The following is an 18,888-nucleotide window of genomic DNA, read 5'->3' on the forward strand; positions in this document are numbered from 1 at the left end:
TGCATTTTTATTTTATTTTTATTTGCTTAACAATTACATTTGCTTTTCTTTCAAACAGGTTTCCCCACCTTCAAGTGCTGCATACACCTGTTCTTCTCTGCTACTGAATGGAACTTCTCTAGTCCCACATTACACTGAATGTATTTAAGACATGTGTGCCACCATGCCCAAGACTGTCATTCATTCCACAAGGTCACGATTTGTTTAGAAACCTGCAGTGAAATCTTTATGTAAATTTTATCCTTGAATATTCATGTTGGATATACAGTTAAATGCTGTATAAAGCTTGCTCTTGAAATGTCTGGAGCTTCTATTTGTCTGTTTAACACTTTCTAAGTGCAGTGACACTATACTGCCACAAGACTGTAAGTCTCTCCTAGGCCAAAGAAGGCCCGCCTGAAAGAACTCTTATCTATCCTCTTGCACAAGGTTGTTTACTGTAGTGAACTCCACACAGAATTCTCTAAGGGGTATTGTGTTGTCATAGATGTCAGTATTCAGGATGGATGCCTGGCTCATGGCGGGGGAGGTATGTGTGTGTGTGTGTGTGTTGGGGGGGAGTGTTTCCACCATTAGTTCTTATGAGTTACTCTGAAAAAACTCAACATTGTTTTTCAGAGAAAAAACCCACAAGAAGCTTATGATGGAATTTACTAATCAAGTACTCCTTCCTGATAATGTCATCCTTACCTTCCAGAAATACATCTGCCAGGTCTCAGGTGAGGGATTTTTATCAGTTCTGACTTCAGGAAACACTTGTTGACATTGACAAGTAGAGACCCTTGTTTTGCGTCATGTGTGTGTTTCTTTTTCCCAAGGTAACTCAGGTCCATAGCTCCACGACATCCCCTCCTGCACTTTGATAGGTGAGAGACTAAAACGCCAATATCAAAAATGCATTTTCAAGCTGTCTGTAATGTAGTATTTTTTTTCTTTGATGTCTGCTTTCCTTCTTGCTTACAGTTATTCTAGACTCATTATTAGGATCCCAGGGAAATGAGAAGATGCATGACCTTTCTAGAACACAAGATGGTCAGAAGGCCATGGGAGATCCTGGGGCACTGAGAAGATACTCTTCCTAAGAGCCCATCCTGGGCAAAAGAACATTCCAGAGAAACTCAGGAACAAAGAAACCTCAGTGATGAGAGGCTATTCCTCTGTTACAGAATGTGACGGTTAAGATACAAGGGTACACAACATCCTAGGAAAATGCCCAAGGAAAACAATCATTGAGATGTGGCTGGGGCAAAATATCTAAAAAGGGATGAGTCCAGGGTGCTGGGCAAGGAGTCAGCTCTGCAGCACTTGAGAGTCCCTTGTACTTATGGATCCAAGGTTCCATCAGCCTTATGTGAACATCAATCCAGAAGTGTCAGTCCCTATCATTTGTCTTGGCCATTACTCTGCACCCACTGTTGAGGCTTGCCCCTGGTGAACAATTTATCATCCCCTAAAGTAAGGCTCAACGGCCTGCACATCCTCTCCAAGCAAGTGAACAACTACGGGTCAAGTCAACAGGCTCCATTCACTGTTGAGAACTCAGTGTCTCTAGTCAATGGCCCACAGAACGTCCCTGTCTGGAATTCATTCAGCAAACTACAAAGTGCTTTCTAATGTGGACTTATCATTATCCACCATGTTGGTTACATCCAAAATGGAAACCAGTTTGTCCTCAGCATGAGACACGATTCCTCCCAATGGCCACAAGTCTCTCTGTCAGTTCCCAAGTGAACTCAGAAGGAGGGGTGAATAGCTACTTCTCTATGTGAAAATACCAGATAAAAGCAACTAAAGGAAGGGTTAGGGTAATTTCTGTGTTAGAGTCTGAGAGTATGGTACTTCATGGTGGGGAAGTGATGGTGACAGGAACTTGAGGCAGCTTGCTACATTGCATCCATACTCAGGAGGTATAAAGAGAAATGGTATTTAATTCACTTTATCTTTTCAGTCAGTTCAAGATGAATCCAGCAGAAGGGTACTGCCCCCATTTGAGGGGGGCAGACTTGCCTCAATTAACTGAATCTAGGTGTATATACCAGCTGTCTCCTAAGGGATTCAAACCACATCTGTTCACAGCATTAGCTATCATAGAGAATGACCTGAGGTCATGTTCCTGAGAGGTATTTGAGAATGGATTGCCAACCTCCTGGGCCATGACTTGCAATTGAGTAGATGACCTATCATAAATGTCCAAAGGCTCCTGAGCCATGAAGAAAAGTCTTCTTTTAAATCACTTTTATCCATAAATTACTGATAATTAGTACTAATATTCTATTTCTGGAGCAATTATGCATAGAAGAAAGCAAAATGATAGTTGATAGGAATCATATCAAGTTCCACTTTATAAATATGTTATAAATTCTGTTTGCTCACTATTTTTCTAAATTTTTAGAATAGATTGATTGCATAATTTGTAATGATAATGAAACAAGTTCTTAGAAACTAAGTACTTGGAAAATGAAGCCTCAGAAATAAATCCAGACATGTTGAGCTCAGAAGGGAAGTCCATAGAATACCTGCCAGTGACACTACAAGGGGAGTTCAGGCCATCTACTTGAAAACACACAGTCCAAAGAGACATTGAGGTCTTATAAACGTGACTAAAGAATTTCGTGACTTGTTATATATCCCTATCCTGGGTTGTCAATGTTCTTGAGAACACAGGTTCATAGCTACTCTCCAGCTTGGGAATGGGTTTGCTGTGCATATACCTTTACTACGCCCATATGCTGTATGCTGCCTCTAGCTGCTAAAGGTAGACACTGCAAAAGTGTGTGTGTGTGTGTGTGTGTGTGTGTGTGTGTGTGTGTGTGTGTGTGTTATGGGTTTGCAGGTCCATTGAGTGTATTAATGTGACAGCGTGACTCCTGCAGTCAATGGAGGAATTACCACAATGAAAATAAACTCTGAGTTATCACTGGGGTTCTCCAGCCTAGAGCCCTAGTGCTACAAAACCCCTGCCTGGAGTTCTTCCACATATAAATGTGTGGACAGTACACACAGGGTTTTGAAGCATGAGGGCAGAATTCAGTGCAGAAATCTCTATCACTGCCCTCCTGATTTCATGTTTGGAATATAACACTGGATTTTATGATGGACATAGGACATATGACATTGAAATATGCTACTAAATAAAATTCATGGGCCAGAGAGTTGGCTCAGTGGGCTAAAGTACTTTCCACCAAAAATGGCAACCTAAGTTCAATCCCCAGAATCCATATTATGAGAGAGAGAACTGACTCCTGAAAGTTATAAAGTTATCTTCTCACTTACACACACACACACACACACACACACACACACACACACACACACGTTAAAAATTTAAAAATAAGTAAACAAATTTAAGTATAATATGTTAAAACTATATATGTAGTTTGGAGATGAGTTGAGGATTTAGCTGGGCAGTGTTAAGTTAGTGTTTAAAATCTCTCATGTCAATTGGGCTGAGGTTACAGTCTCGTATCATAGTTGGTAACCTTCTCAAGTACCCACTCCAACCCAATACAATTCTGAATCTTCCAAACCTATATTATTAAAAGTACTAGACATTCCAGTTAAACCACAGATGAACCAATAATTTTGTATTCTATAATAACATATTGAACCTGAGTTTTAACTATTGACCATGTGATTTGTTTAATATTCTTTACTTAATATTGTAAATAAATTTACCGATAAAGGATACAGTGAAACAAAGGTAAAAATTGGAAGGAAGAGTTTCTTTGATGGGTTATAATTATCTATATGAATAAAAATAAATATTTAGGATGTAGTTAGAAACCATATTTGTTAAGGAAAATGGCCATATCTGGATCTTCTCCAAGAGACATGGCCTCACCAGCCACAGTCACCCTGCTAGATTTATTATGCCAGGTGTTATGACCCTCCTGCTAAGAAGTCCTTATGTTCAACTAGACAACTGTTGGTTACCACCAATACATGTGCGCCACTAGTGCACCTTTAGGGATATCTTGCCATGCTCCTCATTTCTGAGCTTCATGGGCATCACAGCTGGAAATGACTATGGATTGTGTCTGTCCCTTGGCAGCTTGCCTAGCACCTTCTATGAAAGCTAGACCTAAGGAAAGTGGGCTTTCAGATAATATGCAGTGCTAGTAGTCTTCCAGGTCCTATGTCCAAAGAGTGCAGTATCTTCTACATTCGGTATGTAGCTTCAACCTCTGGGTAAGTAGCCAAGGGCAATAACAATTGTGTATATTGCTTTGGAATAATTTGGAGTATCCTGATCAACCACTAAAAAGGAGGTTTCTCATGCCTGGTACTGGGTTTTTGTTAGATAGTCTGTGGCCATCCTTTGGCATATGTAGAGGTTGGTAGCATTTGCTATGCATTGCCTTTTTGCTGTTGCAGCAAGGCGGGCAAGATGGCCGTTTTACATGCCTAGACATTTCTGTTTCCCAATGTCCAATACGGTTTGTGAGATGTGTGGGCTAAGGAAGGTTTGGCGACACCTATTTGAAGGTTACTGAGGGAAAGGATTTGATTTTGTTTTCGTTTATATTTTTGTCTTTGCCAGACTCAAATTTAAATTTCAAGAGAGTCAATGGGACAAACAAGACAAGCACTGCACAAGAGCTGAATGGTTAGAGCAATGGTAAACTCAGCCCTCTAATTCTTGTAGAAACTCCCAGGGCATAGGAGCAGTTTTGAGTGACTACCATGTACTTTTTAGACATAAAATGATTATGCTTCTCTGTAGGCTCATCCTGGCCCTCATCTTAATACCAAGATTTCCTTTTCTGTCTAGAATCCTTCCAGACAGTTAATTCAGTATGCATCAAGAGCAAAATATAGGTCAGTCACACAGAAGAGCAGATTATTTCAAATCGGGAGATGATCAGAATCCACTGTCACTCCATGATTTATTGATGACTTTTCAGAATATGCTGACCACGTTCCAGGGATGAGATACTGGAAACAGAGATAATTTATTCTCTCACCAGCTGTTTGTTTTCTGAATAACGTATTTCACTACATCTGGCACTCCGTTCTTCCGTAACTATATTTAAAAGATTCAATGGTCCTTGAAATGTGAATAATGATTTCTGTTTAAAGTAGATTCTCACTTACAGCATTATTAATTAAATGGAAGCCATGTAATATACCTTAGGAGCACCTTCTGCAGACTATGCAACAGTTCTCAAAAAAGCTGGCTTAACTGAAAGATTGCCATTAATTTAATTAAATGATTATTTCTTAATATTTGCTTATTCCCTAAAAAAAACAAACAAAACTAAATATAAGGGCAAGATGGAGCCATCACTAAGTAACCCCAAGCACTTAAAAAAATATTAAGTTTGAACAAATGTTAATATCCCTCACAGTGCTTATGGCACGGCAAAATATCACACAGTCATAGAGAATCAATGTCTACTTTTTAATTTAAATATTATACTCAGCAGCTGTTGGCTGCTGATGAGTTATGCTGCTAAGAGGCATCTCTCCACCCCATCTCCTCATGAGTAATAAACTTTATATGAGATTTCACATTATTCTTGGTTTTTCTGTCAGGCATCTGCTGTTGAAATCATGTGAGTGCTGATGTCTCTCTCATAGGCAGAGAATTGAAGTTAGCCAGTTGGTGACACTATTCATAGATTAGGGAAATTAATTCTTTATGATAGTGAGAGGGCATAAGATTACGCCATTGAAAATATACATTAAACTATACAAATTTAGAAACCAGTCCTGGAGGCACAAAGGAACGCTCATCAGATTAATAATTCCCTGACATATTGCTCCTTTTAATTTTATCAAGTTTGAATCAAACAAATTGAAGATAATTTCACGTTATCTTCTGTGTTCTTAAATGTATTGAGTTGAAAGACAATGAACATTCCAGGGAATAGAAATTTTCAAATTAAATGTTCTGCCCAAACTGGAAACCAGCCAAGCTACTCTCTAAAAATACCAATTTAAACTACCATCTTCTAAGATATTAGGAAGAATTTTTTTCTGTACTCACTTTAGGTAAATCTGGCATCTCAGTTCATATGTAAGTGGGTAAGAGGCTTGAATTGGAAGGAAGAGGCTGTCAGCATTTCTCTGAGCCTTCTGTTTTCCTTCTTGGTTACCCCAAGTTCACGTTCAGACTGTAGGGTTCACTGAAAAGTGGTCCAGCAAAAAATGCCAACAGTGAATGCCAAACAGCCTCGCTTGTCTTGCAAAACATTTTGCTTGAATATCCACCAATTTTGAGTGAATATTACAGAGGTAAGTTTTGAATATATCTTGGTGTGGGTCACCCATGAAAGTGCCATCAGAAAATGTGAATGCTTCTTTTCTTAAAGGATTGTACCATTTTAAGGGATTTTTATAAAGATGTACTCAAAAGATGAAAATGTTGGTAGTGATGGGCACCATTCCTAGCAATCATATTTCAGAACTACTGAAAATCATTTCCTCAGGTAGAGGAACTAAAGTAGACAGAAGTATCAACTGTGGCATCCAATGAGCTTCCTACCTGTTCTCCTTAGGAAACAGGGGATAAAAGTCAGGGTACCTACAAATTAGGGCAGATAAGGAGGAGGGTTTCTTTTTTAAAGAAACTAGTAAATAAAGCATGAGGTTGTGTATGTGCCTTGTGCTGTTGGTGGCAACATGGATTTGAATAGCATATGCAGGATGTGATATTTCCTGTATGTTTCTAGCCACAGCCTTCAGCCCATAGGTGCTGCCTTGTGGCAACAGCCTTTGGAGACTGCTTCTCCAGGACTAGGACTGAGTTTCAGATGTAAAAATACCACAAGGCAATTCTGTCCTTCCTGCCATTGCTCACATGTCCTGTAGTAGGCACAGAAGGTATTGCTTCTTCAGGTCCCCAGTAAAGGACACAGACGGACAACATTTTATGTTTAAAAATACCTTTGCTTGCTGGACATGCACACACCTGTAATCCCAGCATTCAGGAGGCAGAGGGAGGTGGATCTCTGTGAATTCAAAGCCAGTCTGGTCTACAAACTGAGTCCAAGACAGCAAAGGCTACACAGAGAAACCCTGTCTCTACAAAACAAAACAAAAACAAAAAGCTAGGGTTGGATCTGCAGAGACAACTCTGCCACTAAAAGACTGGTTGCTCTTCTATGAGCAGGGTTGGTTCCCAGCATCCACATAATGGTTCACAACCATTTGTAACATTAGTTCATGGGGATCTGACACCCTCCTCTAGCTTCCCTGGGTACCAGACAAGCATACTGTATATATATACATACATACATACATACATACATACATATATATGTACATATACATATATATGTATATATATGTACATATATCTATACATACATATATATGTGTGTATATACATTATATATATATGTATGTATATATATGTCTTAATACAGTTTGAAGATGCATACTTATCCTCAATGTATTATGACTACCATAATTATAAATTTCCATGGTTACCATCCAGAGTTAAAATAGTAGACAATTTTAATTTGCAAATCCTTTTCTGTTGGAATTTATAACAAAATTGAAGGTGCACAACATCCCATCATGACATGAGAAGGCTGTTGATACTATTTTTAAAGCAATTCATTATGTAGACTTTCTTTTTTATTAATTTATCCAGATTACATCATAGTTGTTATTTCATCGCTTGTATCCTCCCATTCTTCCCTCCCTCCCGCTTTTATCCTACTCCCCTCCCCTATGTCTGTGACTGAAACAGACCTCCTCCCCCACTATATTGTCATAGGCTATCAAGTCTCAGCTTGGTAGCCTGTTTATTCTTTCTCTGAGTGCCACCAGTCCTCCCTACCAAGGGGAAGTGGTCAAATATGGGACACCAGAGTTCATGTCAGAGTCAGTTCCTGCTCTCCACACAACTGTCGAGAATGTCCTATCCATTGGGTAGGGTTCGATGTATACTGCTTGATTTGCCCTTTGTTGGTGCAGTAGTTTGAGCAGACTCCCCTGGGCCCAGATCAATCCATTATGATGTTCTTCCTCTAGGTATCTAGGACCCTTTAATCCTACTCTTTCCCCATTATCCTACACTTCTCTTACCTAGAGTCTCAATAGGATATCTTCACATCTATCCCAATCTTCTGGCAAGTGAAAACCTTCATGGGGCATGCCTTCTGGGCTAGTGTCCAATTATAAGTGAATATATACCATGTGAGTCTTTCTGCTTCTGGGTTGATCATTTCTAGTTAGACTTTCAACACATAATTCTACTGAATATAGTTCACTTAAGGTCAGAAGGTGCAGGCTGGATGGATGTCTACTTTGTTCAGTTAAAACACTGGAGAAGTAAGGGGAAAAGGCTAGAAGAGTGTGAGCAATTTAACAGTTAACTGTTGTATGCATGGCAATATTGATTTTTTTTTTCAGTACACAAGAACACAAAAGGCACAAGTCTGACTGGATAAGTATGCAGAAAACATAGAGCAAAGTGGATGTGATGTTGTAAGAAAAAAGAAGCAAGATCCTGCTGGATGGAGTGATGGTAGAGAAAAGGGATGCAATAGGATTGGAGATAATAGTGGGGAGTCACTGATAGATAGACTGTGGGTCGATGAAAGGATAATTGGATGTGAACTTCACCCATTTAGAGTTCTCTTGGGAGCATAAAGCTTGAATGGTCTCTTGGTCCAGATACCAATTAAAATTGTATAGTAATAAACTTTTATACAAATAACTTACTAATCTTCTCTGGCAGAAAGTTGTATTCTCCATTAAGTGTAAAAGGTACTTTAATAAATCAACCTGAACGAATCCAATCCATATTTTATGTTCTATTTTAAAGTTAAGTGCTTTGCACATTTGAATTAATGCTGAGCTTTGTAACACATTTTCAGTCTTTTTATCAATATTTTGAAATATATAAAAGTGCATCTTTGTAAAGGCATTTTCTAAAGTTGATTAATATTTTGCAACCAAGTAAGTTCTGTTAAAGTATCCCACAGTGAGGTGCTGGTCCTGGACACCAAGTGTGTTTTCACAGACACACTCTGGTTGCCTAGTAACACAGGTGCTTGTGACAGCTGGAGTAAATGCATGGAGTAACATATGATCTCATGAATTCTTAGCTCTTGGCCTCACCCTTCATTCAGAGGGCCATCTATATGTGAATGGCAGAGCTCAAGCAAGACTTGAAAAAATTTAGATCCAACAAAACAGGAAAGATGTTTACTTCAAGCTGGACAAATACAAATAGCCAAACCACTATGAATGTAACATTTATAGAACTCATGATTGTCACATGGTTCTCCTTTCTGTATGTAGTTTGTTTTATACATTTATAATAAAATAAATGTATTTTTAAAAAAGACTTGAAGAACAGAGAAATAACATGGGCTGAAGACTAAAGGAGGAGTCTTTCAAAGCAGGGGAACCTGGCTCTATTTGTAGAGACAGCAGCAGAAAAATTTCATAAAGGAAAAACGAAGTGATGGCCAGAGAGGAGATAATATGCATTGCAATGCACTTATTACTGCATTCTTCTGTCAGATAGTTGAGAACTGGATGCCCTACATACCTCCTAAACCTCACCAACCACTCACTCCCCTCTCTCTTCCCCTCACTTACACTGTAAAGTTCTTGAGTGAATAACTGGGAAACACATTAACTCCTAAGATTGTAGGCATGCCTTGGACATAGCATAGCGCCTGAGTAGTAAATTCACTCTAGATTTGGACTAGCAGATCCTATACCTTCTCAGTGTTACTTTCCACCTGATTTATGGATGATAATATGTACAAAAATACTAAAATAAAATCTATATTGCTTTCCACAGTGGCTGTATTAACTTATGTTTCTACCAATAATAGTGAACACTTTTTTGTTTATTGTCTCTTTGTCTACAGTAAATACCGTGAAGGTGAACAGCATGACCTCCTCACGATAAACCCTCAGTTCTCAAATGCCACCTTCCCAACAGTGTGTTGAGTATATGCTTTAAAAGATCTTTATATCATAGTCATGCAAAACCCACTACACAGAGAGTTGAGTTGTCAAGGGCAGTAGCCGTTGACTGAAGTTAGGCTGTTAGTCACAGCAGGATGCATAAGGAGTCAACTGCCCCTCAACCCAAGATTTAACATCAATAATCTTGCTAAAAGCCCCAACAGCTAACAATTACTCAGTCAATAAACAACACTAGGCTATGAGTAGCATTTGGAGAGGCCACAGTGTTCTTGCTTATTAAAATCTTCTTTAAACATGAAACTGAAAATTTTATTTGGAGCAGGAGCCATCCCAGAGTAACTCCATGGTAAAGGAGCCCAGCCACAACAAAGCACATTCATGACTCACTTAGGAGTTTCTAGCTTGACACCAGGCACTCCCCACTCTAAGGAAAGAATTACTGAAAGGATATAGAATACTTAACCATTGAGTAATGAGATGAAAAACTCACCTGAATCCCTGATTTTGATACACCTTTTATCCACTTTAATTACAACTGAGGGAAGGAAAACTTCATCCCCATCCCCATGCCAACAGATCAGGATGGATGAGCAATATGTGAGATTTGGGGAGACTTTTCATTGTGTGTCGAAAGCTATTGACTTGCCCTGGAAGATGAGCGGTTGCCTGCTAGGAATATTAACGTGTAAGTACCAAGTAAAATAAATGAGAATATGATGGAGCAAAGTACCTTGAAAACCAGATACAATATGCTTCCTTCAATGTAAGCATGCCCTCCTGTGCAGTGGCATGCATAATTGCTTCAAGATAGGGCAGGAAGAAACTGAAGAAAGCAGAAAATCTGAAAATAGTGTCAGGTTTGGGACTGGAACTAGGGGATCAGAGAAGGCATTCTATAGGAAGAGTCTGAGATGTCTCCATCAAGTTGTAAGAGAATGATGCACTGTTCTCCAGATAATCTGGCAAAGTATGTGTCTCCTAACAGCATCATTAAATACACAATCCAGGTGATTTCTATGAGAGCAATACGTATCTTAATCTTAAGTCATTGCTAACCAGGCAAGACACATATCTGGGAAATCTAATAAACTAAAACTGAATTAAAAACACATAAAAAATCTCTAGCATAATAAAACTGTTTTTATTAATATCAAATGATCTTCAATAATTTACACATCAAAATATTTACCTTCTTATGCCTGATGTATGTATACAGCTTCCTGTCTCTGTTGTCCATGGATCTTCTATTAAGCTAGGGTTTTGTAAAAGGATGGGTACAGGATTCATGTAAAACAAAATTATAGGTGAATCCTGACTCTGAGATACTTCCTCTGGCCTCATGCTGGGATCTAGCTGTTCTTTCAAGATCTGAATGTTTCGGGAAGCTGAAGAGAGTGGTAGGCAGAACAGACTTTGTGGTCCAGGCCCCGCCCACCCAGTGAAGGCATTTTACCCTTCCAGCAATGAAGAGCTTGTTTTTAATAAACATATTCCAGGACAAGTGCATGGGAATACTCAAACATGTTTCAACGGGTGAACACAAAATCAGATCGTCTCTTACCATTAAAGACTGTGCACCTGCCACCCTGTGTCCTCTGTAAAAATATAATGCTATCTGCTTTATTTGACAAAAAAAATCCCTACACAAATGAACAAAACCACATGGGTACCATGTAATTATTGAGGTCATGACCAGAAGAAAATCAGAAACATGTGAAGTATACTAATGTTATAGCATTTTCCTCCAGTCTCACAGCCATTTGATGAAATCTACTGTTGGTATTCCAATGTCCAGGTTAACAAGAAGGCATGCAGCTGTTTGCTTCAGGGACAAGAAGGTTCCAGTGCAGACTGAACTGAAGCTGGGGACCACCCACTGACCATTCTCCAAGTCCTTTCTACCCTGGTCCAGTTGTGCATGGCTTGAGAATGGATGCATGTCTCGGGTGCTTGACCCCTACGCACTCAGTAAACCTCAGGTGAAGCAGGGACCACAGTAGCTTGCCTGCTGATGCCAAACTCTGACTGCTAAGTCACAACATTAACACGGAATAAAGGATGGTAGCTACAGGTCACAGCAGACCAGGCCTATACAAGTAACTTTTAGTCTTGTTTAATTCTGAAACTCAGTTTTAAATTTCATTTAATATTCCTTGACTATTACATATTACTTTTAATTTTCAATACACAGTTATGATATTCATTTTATCAAGAATTGAAATATGGTAAATATATGACATGTAACAAAACGAGAACAAAATAGAATATGTAAAATGTTATTCTTTTTTGATTTTGGGGTTTTTCTTTGCCAGAATTTTCTTTCATGTATGAGTGGTGTTTGCACATGTGTGTGCAGATGTGGATGTACGTATGTGTGTATGTGTGTGTAGAGGCCACAGATTGAAGTTAAATATCTTTTTCAACCATGTTTCACTTTTTCTTTGCTTTTAAGAGACAGCTGTTCTCACTAAGCCTGGAATGCATCTCTTAGGCTAAGCTGGCTGGTGATTCAGCTGAGTGATCATGGTGCCTCTGCCTCCCCATGAATAACATTTCAGGTATAGCGTGGTGCTCAGCTATTACTACTACTACTACTACTACTACTACTACTACTACTACTACTACTACTAATAATAATAATAATAATACCACCACTATGGCCACTACTACAACTACTGCTATTTTAACAAGTGTGATAAGGGTCCAAATCACACAGGCCCCTCCCACTTGCACAGCAAACATTTCTACCCACTGAGCCATCTAGCTAACTCCCATGTCAGAGTCTACATCACGGTAATTTTGTAGACCACACATCCTTTCTAATTATTTATTCCATAACTCCCCTATGCAGACAGGATTTTTAAACCTGCAGAAATCAATGCTCTCAAATATACTGAAGATTTTCAGTAGGAGGGGCTCAGGTTACTTGGGTTTTTGCTTCTTTGGCTAATCCCACGAATGAGGTAGGATTAGCAGTGGTCTGGACACAGCTACAGTTTAACTTTACATGAGAACACATCTCAAGCTCAATAAGGACAAGGGGTTAGGAATTATGTTTATCTTTGAATGAAGAATGCTGAGGAGAAAAATTATAAATTAATCAACTTTTCCATATTAAAACAAAAATTTAAGCCAGTTATGGGGATACACTCCTTTTATTCTAGTACTCAGGAGGCAGAGGTAGGCTGATCTCTGAGTTTGAACCCTATCTTGGAACACAAACACACACACACACACACACACACACACACACACACACACACACACACTCCACAACACACACACACACAGATACACATATAAATATAAAATAAAATTTTAATACAGAAGAGACTAGAAAAACAAAATGTTATCATTTGTGAGAATGTGGGCATGGAAGACAATGTGACTGGACTTAGATCTGAGTTAATTAAAGTTGCACTGTTTATATTTTACACATAGGTATGAGTCCAGGCAATCAGAACTCAGGGACTACATGTCCTAAGACTCAATTATAAAATGACCCAACGTTTACCAGTAGATTGGATGTGTGGCTAGAGTTACATTATTCCTGACATGTATAGTTAAAACTGCTAATAATAACAAGTAAAGAAGGTTGGGGTCTTCTGTGCCCAGTCTTGGAAACATGGCTAAAAGAAAAGTAAATGGCAGTTAAAGAGAGAGGTTCAGGAGTAACTACATCACCTTCAGATAGATGATTTAAAATGTGTAATCCAGCTAGAAAGTGTGTCTTCTGAGACTGAGAACTTGCTTTAAAATATGCTTGGTCTTAGAATATTGAGTCTCTTCTTGGTAACTTGCTATCCTTCCTCTGAGTGCCACCAGGCCTCCCCATCCAGGGAACGTGGTCAGAAAAGGGGCACCAGAGTTCGTGTGAGAGTCAGATCTCACTCTCCACTCAATGGTGGAGAATATCATGTTCGTCGGCTAGGTCTTGGTAGGGGTTCGAAGTTTACTGCCTATATTCTCCTTGGCTGGTGCCTTAGTTTGAGGAGGACCCCAGGACCCAGATCTGCCTGTCATAAAGTTCTTCTTGTAGGTTTCCAGGACCCTGTGGATCCTACTCTTTCCCCATTCTTCCATGCTACTCCCGCCTAAAGTCTCAATAGGATGTCCTCTCCTCTGACCCGCATTCTATGAGCATATATAGGGGGAGGAGGTCTCCCTCAATCACAGACATAGGGGAAGGGAGAAGGGGGGAAGTGGGAGGGAGGGAAGAATGGGAGGAAACAGGGGAAGGGCTAACAATCGAGATGTAATATGAATAAATTAATTTAAAATAAAGGGCATGCATAGGCTGGACCTAGACTCCCTTCATATATGTAGCAGATGTGCAGTCTGGTTTTAAAAAAAAAAAACAAATGTGGAAAAAAACAAAGAATAAAGAAAAAGGAAAAAAAAATATGCTTGGTCCCAGAAAGCCCAAAATGAGATAAAACACCAGTAGCCTTTTGTTTTTGAAGCAGTTTGTTCTCTGGCACCCGCTGCTCATGGGAGGTGTGGGCAACCCAGCACAGAGGCACCGTGTGCCTGTGGGCAAACCATCCTGTTGTTTAACTTTCTCAAACAGTGACTAGGACAAGGTTGGAAAAAAATCACTTTTGCAATCACACTGAATATTTTTTTAAAAATTTAGTAAGTATTTTTATGTATAGACTTATATTATTACACATATATAGCAAGAAGAACCACAAAACAATCAGGGAATATATATATGTATATATAAAAACATTCATAGTGTTTTGGCTATTTGTATTTGGCAGCCTTGAAGAAAAAAGTCTTTCCTATTTTGGTGCGTCTAAAATTCTGAATGTAAATCAATATCTATCATAGCTCATCATTATCAACTTTATGACAGATTTATCCGGACCTAAAACATCTTAACCTCTAAACAACTGAGCTTAATTATAAAACTAAACTATCTGACCTTCAACACCATCAGAGACCTGAGAAGGAATAAAATTAATTACCTGAGTATACAGGGAGTGCAGGTTAGCAGCTTCCCAAATGAGAAGAAGACAGAGACAGTTTGCTGCCTGAATAGTCACCCAAAATTCTCTATAATGTTGGAGCACACTGAATTTTTCCTTGTCTATACCAAGGATGTAAGCTTTCAGTCAATAAGTACACTTCACTCGTTTTGGGTTCTTGCTCTGCCTTAGTTGGCTTTGTGGGCCCCTTACAGCTTGGAACACAGGTACCAGTCTCATCAGGGATATTCCTATTTCTTCTCAGACACACCATAGGAGCCAGCGACACACTAATGTCATGCATCTGTAGGCCATGCTGGGAAATCCCACAGGGAAGCTTCATCCCCTTGTGTCCTTACTGGCCCCTCCCACAGAGCTCTTACTGACAGCCCCTGCTCTTTTCTACCATTTTTCTCCTTTTCCTTTTCTTACACAGATATTGCTTTTAAAAGTAATACTCAAGTAACTGGAATCTGAACCTGCATTTATGGGTGAGTTATAGAAATGGAAGAGAGCTCTCTCTGAGAGGGAAGAGTTAAATCAGAGGATAGTCACTGCTTTATTTAATGCACACTTAGAAAGATCAACATGGTTATAGGAGGTATTCAGAGTCATAAGTGTAAGGGTCAGTGATGGCCAGGGAAGCAATTTGCTTGATATTTAGTTGCATGTGTCAAATCTATTTAGGCATTTGTAAAATAATTTGTTAAAGTTAATATAGAATAAACTCCAGAAAGATATACATTCATTTATAAATACAGAAGCTAGACAATTAATCCACTACAGTTGGCCAAGGTCTACGAGAGGCCTCCATCAATAACAAAGATGAGCAAAAGAAGGGAGTTAAGTGTTTACAGGTGTAACTACCCCAGGAAATCTTGCAGTAATTTCCCAGTTAGTCTAGGCACAGAATAGGAAACATTTTTTTTTTATTCTTCTTTTTTATTTGAAACTTTGGAGTAAGAAAGAGAGAGTTTGGGGATGAAGCACAGAAAAATTATAAAGATAAAGTCAAATCTGGTGCCAAATCCTAAAAGGCACTAAGATGACACACAGCAATGCAGAGAGAAGTCTCCCATCAACTCACTAGAAAAAAAAAGTGACTTTCAGAGTGTTGACAGTTGTAAAGGTTTTGTGAGAAATAGGAAGAAACAAGGTATAAACGTGTGTGGGGTGTGAGAGGGTGTTTTTGTGAGTGTGTGTATGTGTGTGTGTGTGTATGTTTGTATGTGAGTGCATGCATGTGGACCCACAGCTGATCAGTCAGTGCATCAATAGTGCATAAGACCACAGTGCTGAAGCCCACAGGCTAGAGGGAAGCTTTGCATCCCCAAAATACCAGTGCTCAGTATATTGTGGGGAGATCTGATGGCTTCACAGAAGGAACATTTGGATCTCAGAATCTAAGAAGCAGAATCTGGAACAAGTGGCTAGGATGTTCAAAGGCCAAAGAATAGCAAAACTCAAAACAAGGACCAAGGAGTGATGGTCAATATTCATTATCAACTTGATTAGATGTCCTGTCACCTGGAAGATACATCTAGGCTCATCAATGGGGATGTTTTCTTAGAGAGACTGAGCTGACAGTGAGTAGCATCATCCATCGACAAGCATCCCAGACTGAACAAAAGAGAGAACGCAAACTGAGTACCAGCATTAATTTTTCTCTCTGCCTCCTAACCACAAAGACATTATAACCAGGAGCCTTGTGCTCTTGCCACCCCACCTTTCCTCCTTTGATGAATGCATCCATACATCACAAGCCAAAATAATCCCCCCCTTTTTTTTTTTTACTTTTATTGCTTTTTGTCAGGTCTTCTTGTCACATCAGTGAGAAAAGTAACTAATATCAAAGGTGCAACTACACAAGACTAGGAGAGAGTGCGGTCCCACAGTCACTGCCCCCGAGGAGTTGCAGAAATGATCAAATACAGATAAGACGGTGGTTTATCTTAAAATCCTTCTGTAAGAAACATTGGTAGTGGGGCGAGAGAGATGGCACAGAGGTCAAGAACATGTACTGTTCTTGCAGAGAACCCGAGTTCAGTTTCTGGCTACCACACTAGGTGGCTTACATCCGCCTGTCACTCCAACTCCAGATGAAGCTGGAGCATCTTGCTTTTCTGTCAGCCCCTGCATTCACAGGCACATACACCCACACAGACACTCATGCAGTAACATAACATTTAAAAAACTAGAATCGATTCCTTCTGATTACGATGGCCCTAAGTTTTGAAGCATTATACCCACTGCTACTTTATATTCTGTATTTAACTCATATTATTGTCGTGGCATTCCTGGTGAAATAGTTTAGCTCTTTAGCCACATCACACAACCCCAGGCTCTGGAAACACTGCACAGTTCCAGTTAGAATCCCACATGGACGCATTCCACAGATCCACCCTCTAAAGTTAGGCAACGATAGAGTCTGAGAAATTATGATCACATTTCATTGTAATCCAGCTGTCCAGAAAAGATATCAGAGTTGTGGATGTACTTGTTGCATACAGAAGAGGAAAACCCACATATAGTGATTTACAGAATCACTTTAACCTTAATTGCATTATAAAATAAAATTATACACACACACACACACACACACACACACACACACACACACACACACGAAATTGTTCTGAAAATACAAACATTATCATTTGATAGTCAGACTCTTTAGGATTCACCACTATCCTCTTATCAGTGTCTAACTCTGTAATGCCCACCAATCAGCTATCTGCACTCAGCTGAACTTTAAGATAAGACAGTAGCACTTCTTTTGTAATGCTTCTTAGAAGACTAAAGGTGCTGTGTTTATTTTTGTTTGTTTGTTTGGTTGGTTTTTTTTTGAGACAGGGTCTCTCTGTGTAGCCTTGGCTGTCTTGGACTCACTTTGTAGACCAGGCTGGCCTTGAACTCACAGCGATCCACCTGCCTCTGCTTCCCGAGTGCGAGTGCTGGGATTAAAGGCATGCGCCACCACCGCCCGGCGCGCTGTGTTTACAAAGGAGCCTAAGAAGCTAAAAACAACTTGTGACAATAAAGGTGACTTAGAATGAAGATGTAGCTCAGCGGTAGACCACGAAGCCCTGGATTCAAAACTCAGGTCTAAAAGTAATAAAATAAACCAGTGAATAAATCAGTAAATAAACTCAGTTTATTTTTAGAACTCAGAGAGTAGGTTTCTTTCTATTGAGTCTTGTGTGTGCTGATTCACTGCAGCCCAACCTTTCTGAATATACTCTAGTCCAAGCCTTCACAGACAGCCCTTCAGACAGTCTGTTCACAGTGAGCTCCACATCGGGATGGAGAAACATACAAACGAACAAACAAACAAACAAAATCCTCAGTACGTACTTCCTGTTTTACTTTGTGGCGGTTGTTAATTTACCAAACTGGGCTAAACAACATTGTTCAGGGTGGCGGGTGGGGGGATTCTCCCAGGAACACAGGGCTAGGTGTTAAAGAAACAATTAAGTCTAATTGGCTCAGCAGGTGCAGGAAGCTAGGAAACTGGGTCTCCTAAATGAGAGTGCCTTGGGTGGAGAGGATGCCTACTTCTGAAACTAAGATGATGCAGTGGGAGGGACGAGGAGAATTTTTCTCAAGTGTACTCTCCACTAAGTTGCAAATATTACAGGAGCACTGAGGAATTCAAAGTAAGCCAGTCATAGAAACAAGAGCACCCTTGAAACATAATACTATTTGAAAAGTCGTAACAGAGACGCATATTTAAAAAGCTAATACTAAGCATGAAGAAAGAACTTACCCTAAGTCTGAGTGTTCTAGACACTTACTTTTTAATATACCTGACATGTATGTTTCAAAAAAAAATACAACATCCATTCGCAGAGAAATGAGTGCACGAGGCTTTGGACTGAGAGTCTCCTGTGCGGCCATGACGCGATCTACTGTGACATTCACAGGCCTCTCCACTCCACAGCTGCCAGATCACATCAAAACTTTGTCCTGTGAAGGTGGTAAAATGTAGGGTGGATACCAAAATGGGAAGCTTTAAGAT

At 39.6% G+C, this 18,888-nt stretch overlaps 1 protein-coding gene and 1 long non-coding RNA gene across 4 annotated transcripts in view; one reads left to right on the forward strand and one right to left on the reverse strand.

The window, feature by feature from the left end:
* The window catches only part of CSMD1 (CUB and Sushi multiple domains 1), a 1,521,983-nt gene that overhangs the window by 1,319,431 nt on the left and 183,664 nt on the right, over positions 1-18,888 (reverse strand). The window lies entirely within an intron of this gene.
* LOC311584373 lies at positions 504-12,058 on the forward strand. 2 transcript variants are annotated; one of them, XR_014774841.1, is made up of 3 exons: positions 504-529; positions 619-719; positions 11,696-12,058. It is a non-coding gene; the product is annotated as an uncharacterized lncRNA (long non-coding RNA). The 2 variants fall into 2 exon arrangements; XR_014774842.1 differs by lacking the exon at positions 11,696-12,058 and adding an exon at positions 9,840-9,970.

The sequence above is a fragment of the Acomys minous genome, assembly GCF_964271855.1.
Source record: "Acomys minous genome assembly, chromosome: 15".
Taxonomy (NCBI): Eukaryota; Metazoa; Chordata; class Mammalia; order Rodentia; family Muridae; genus Acomys; species Acomys minous.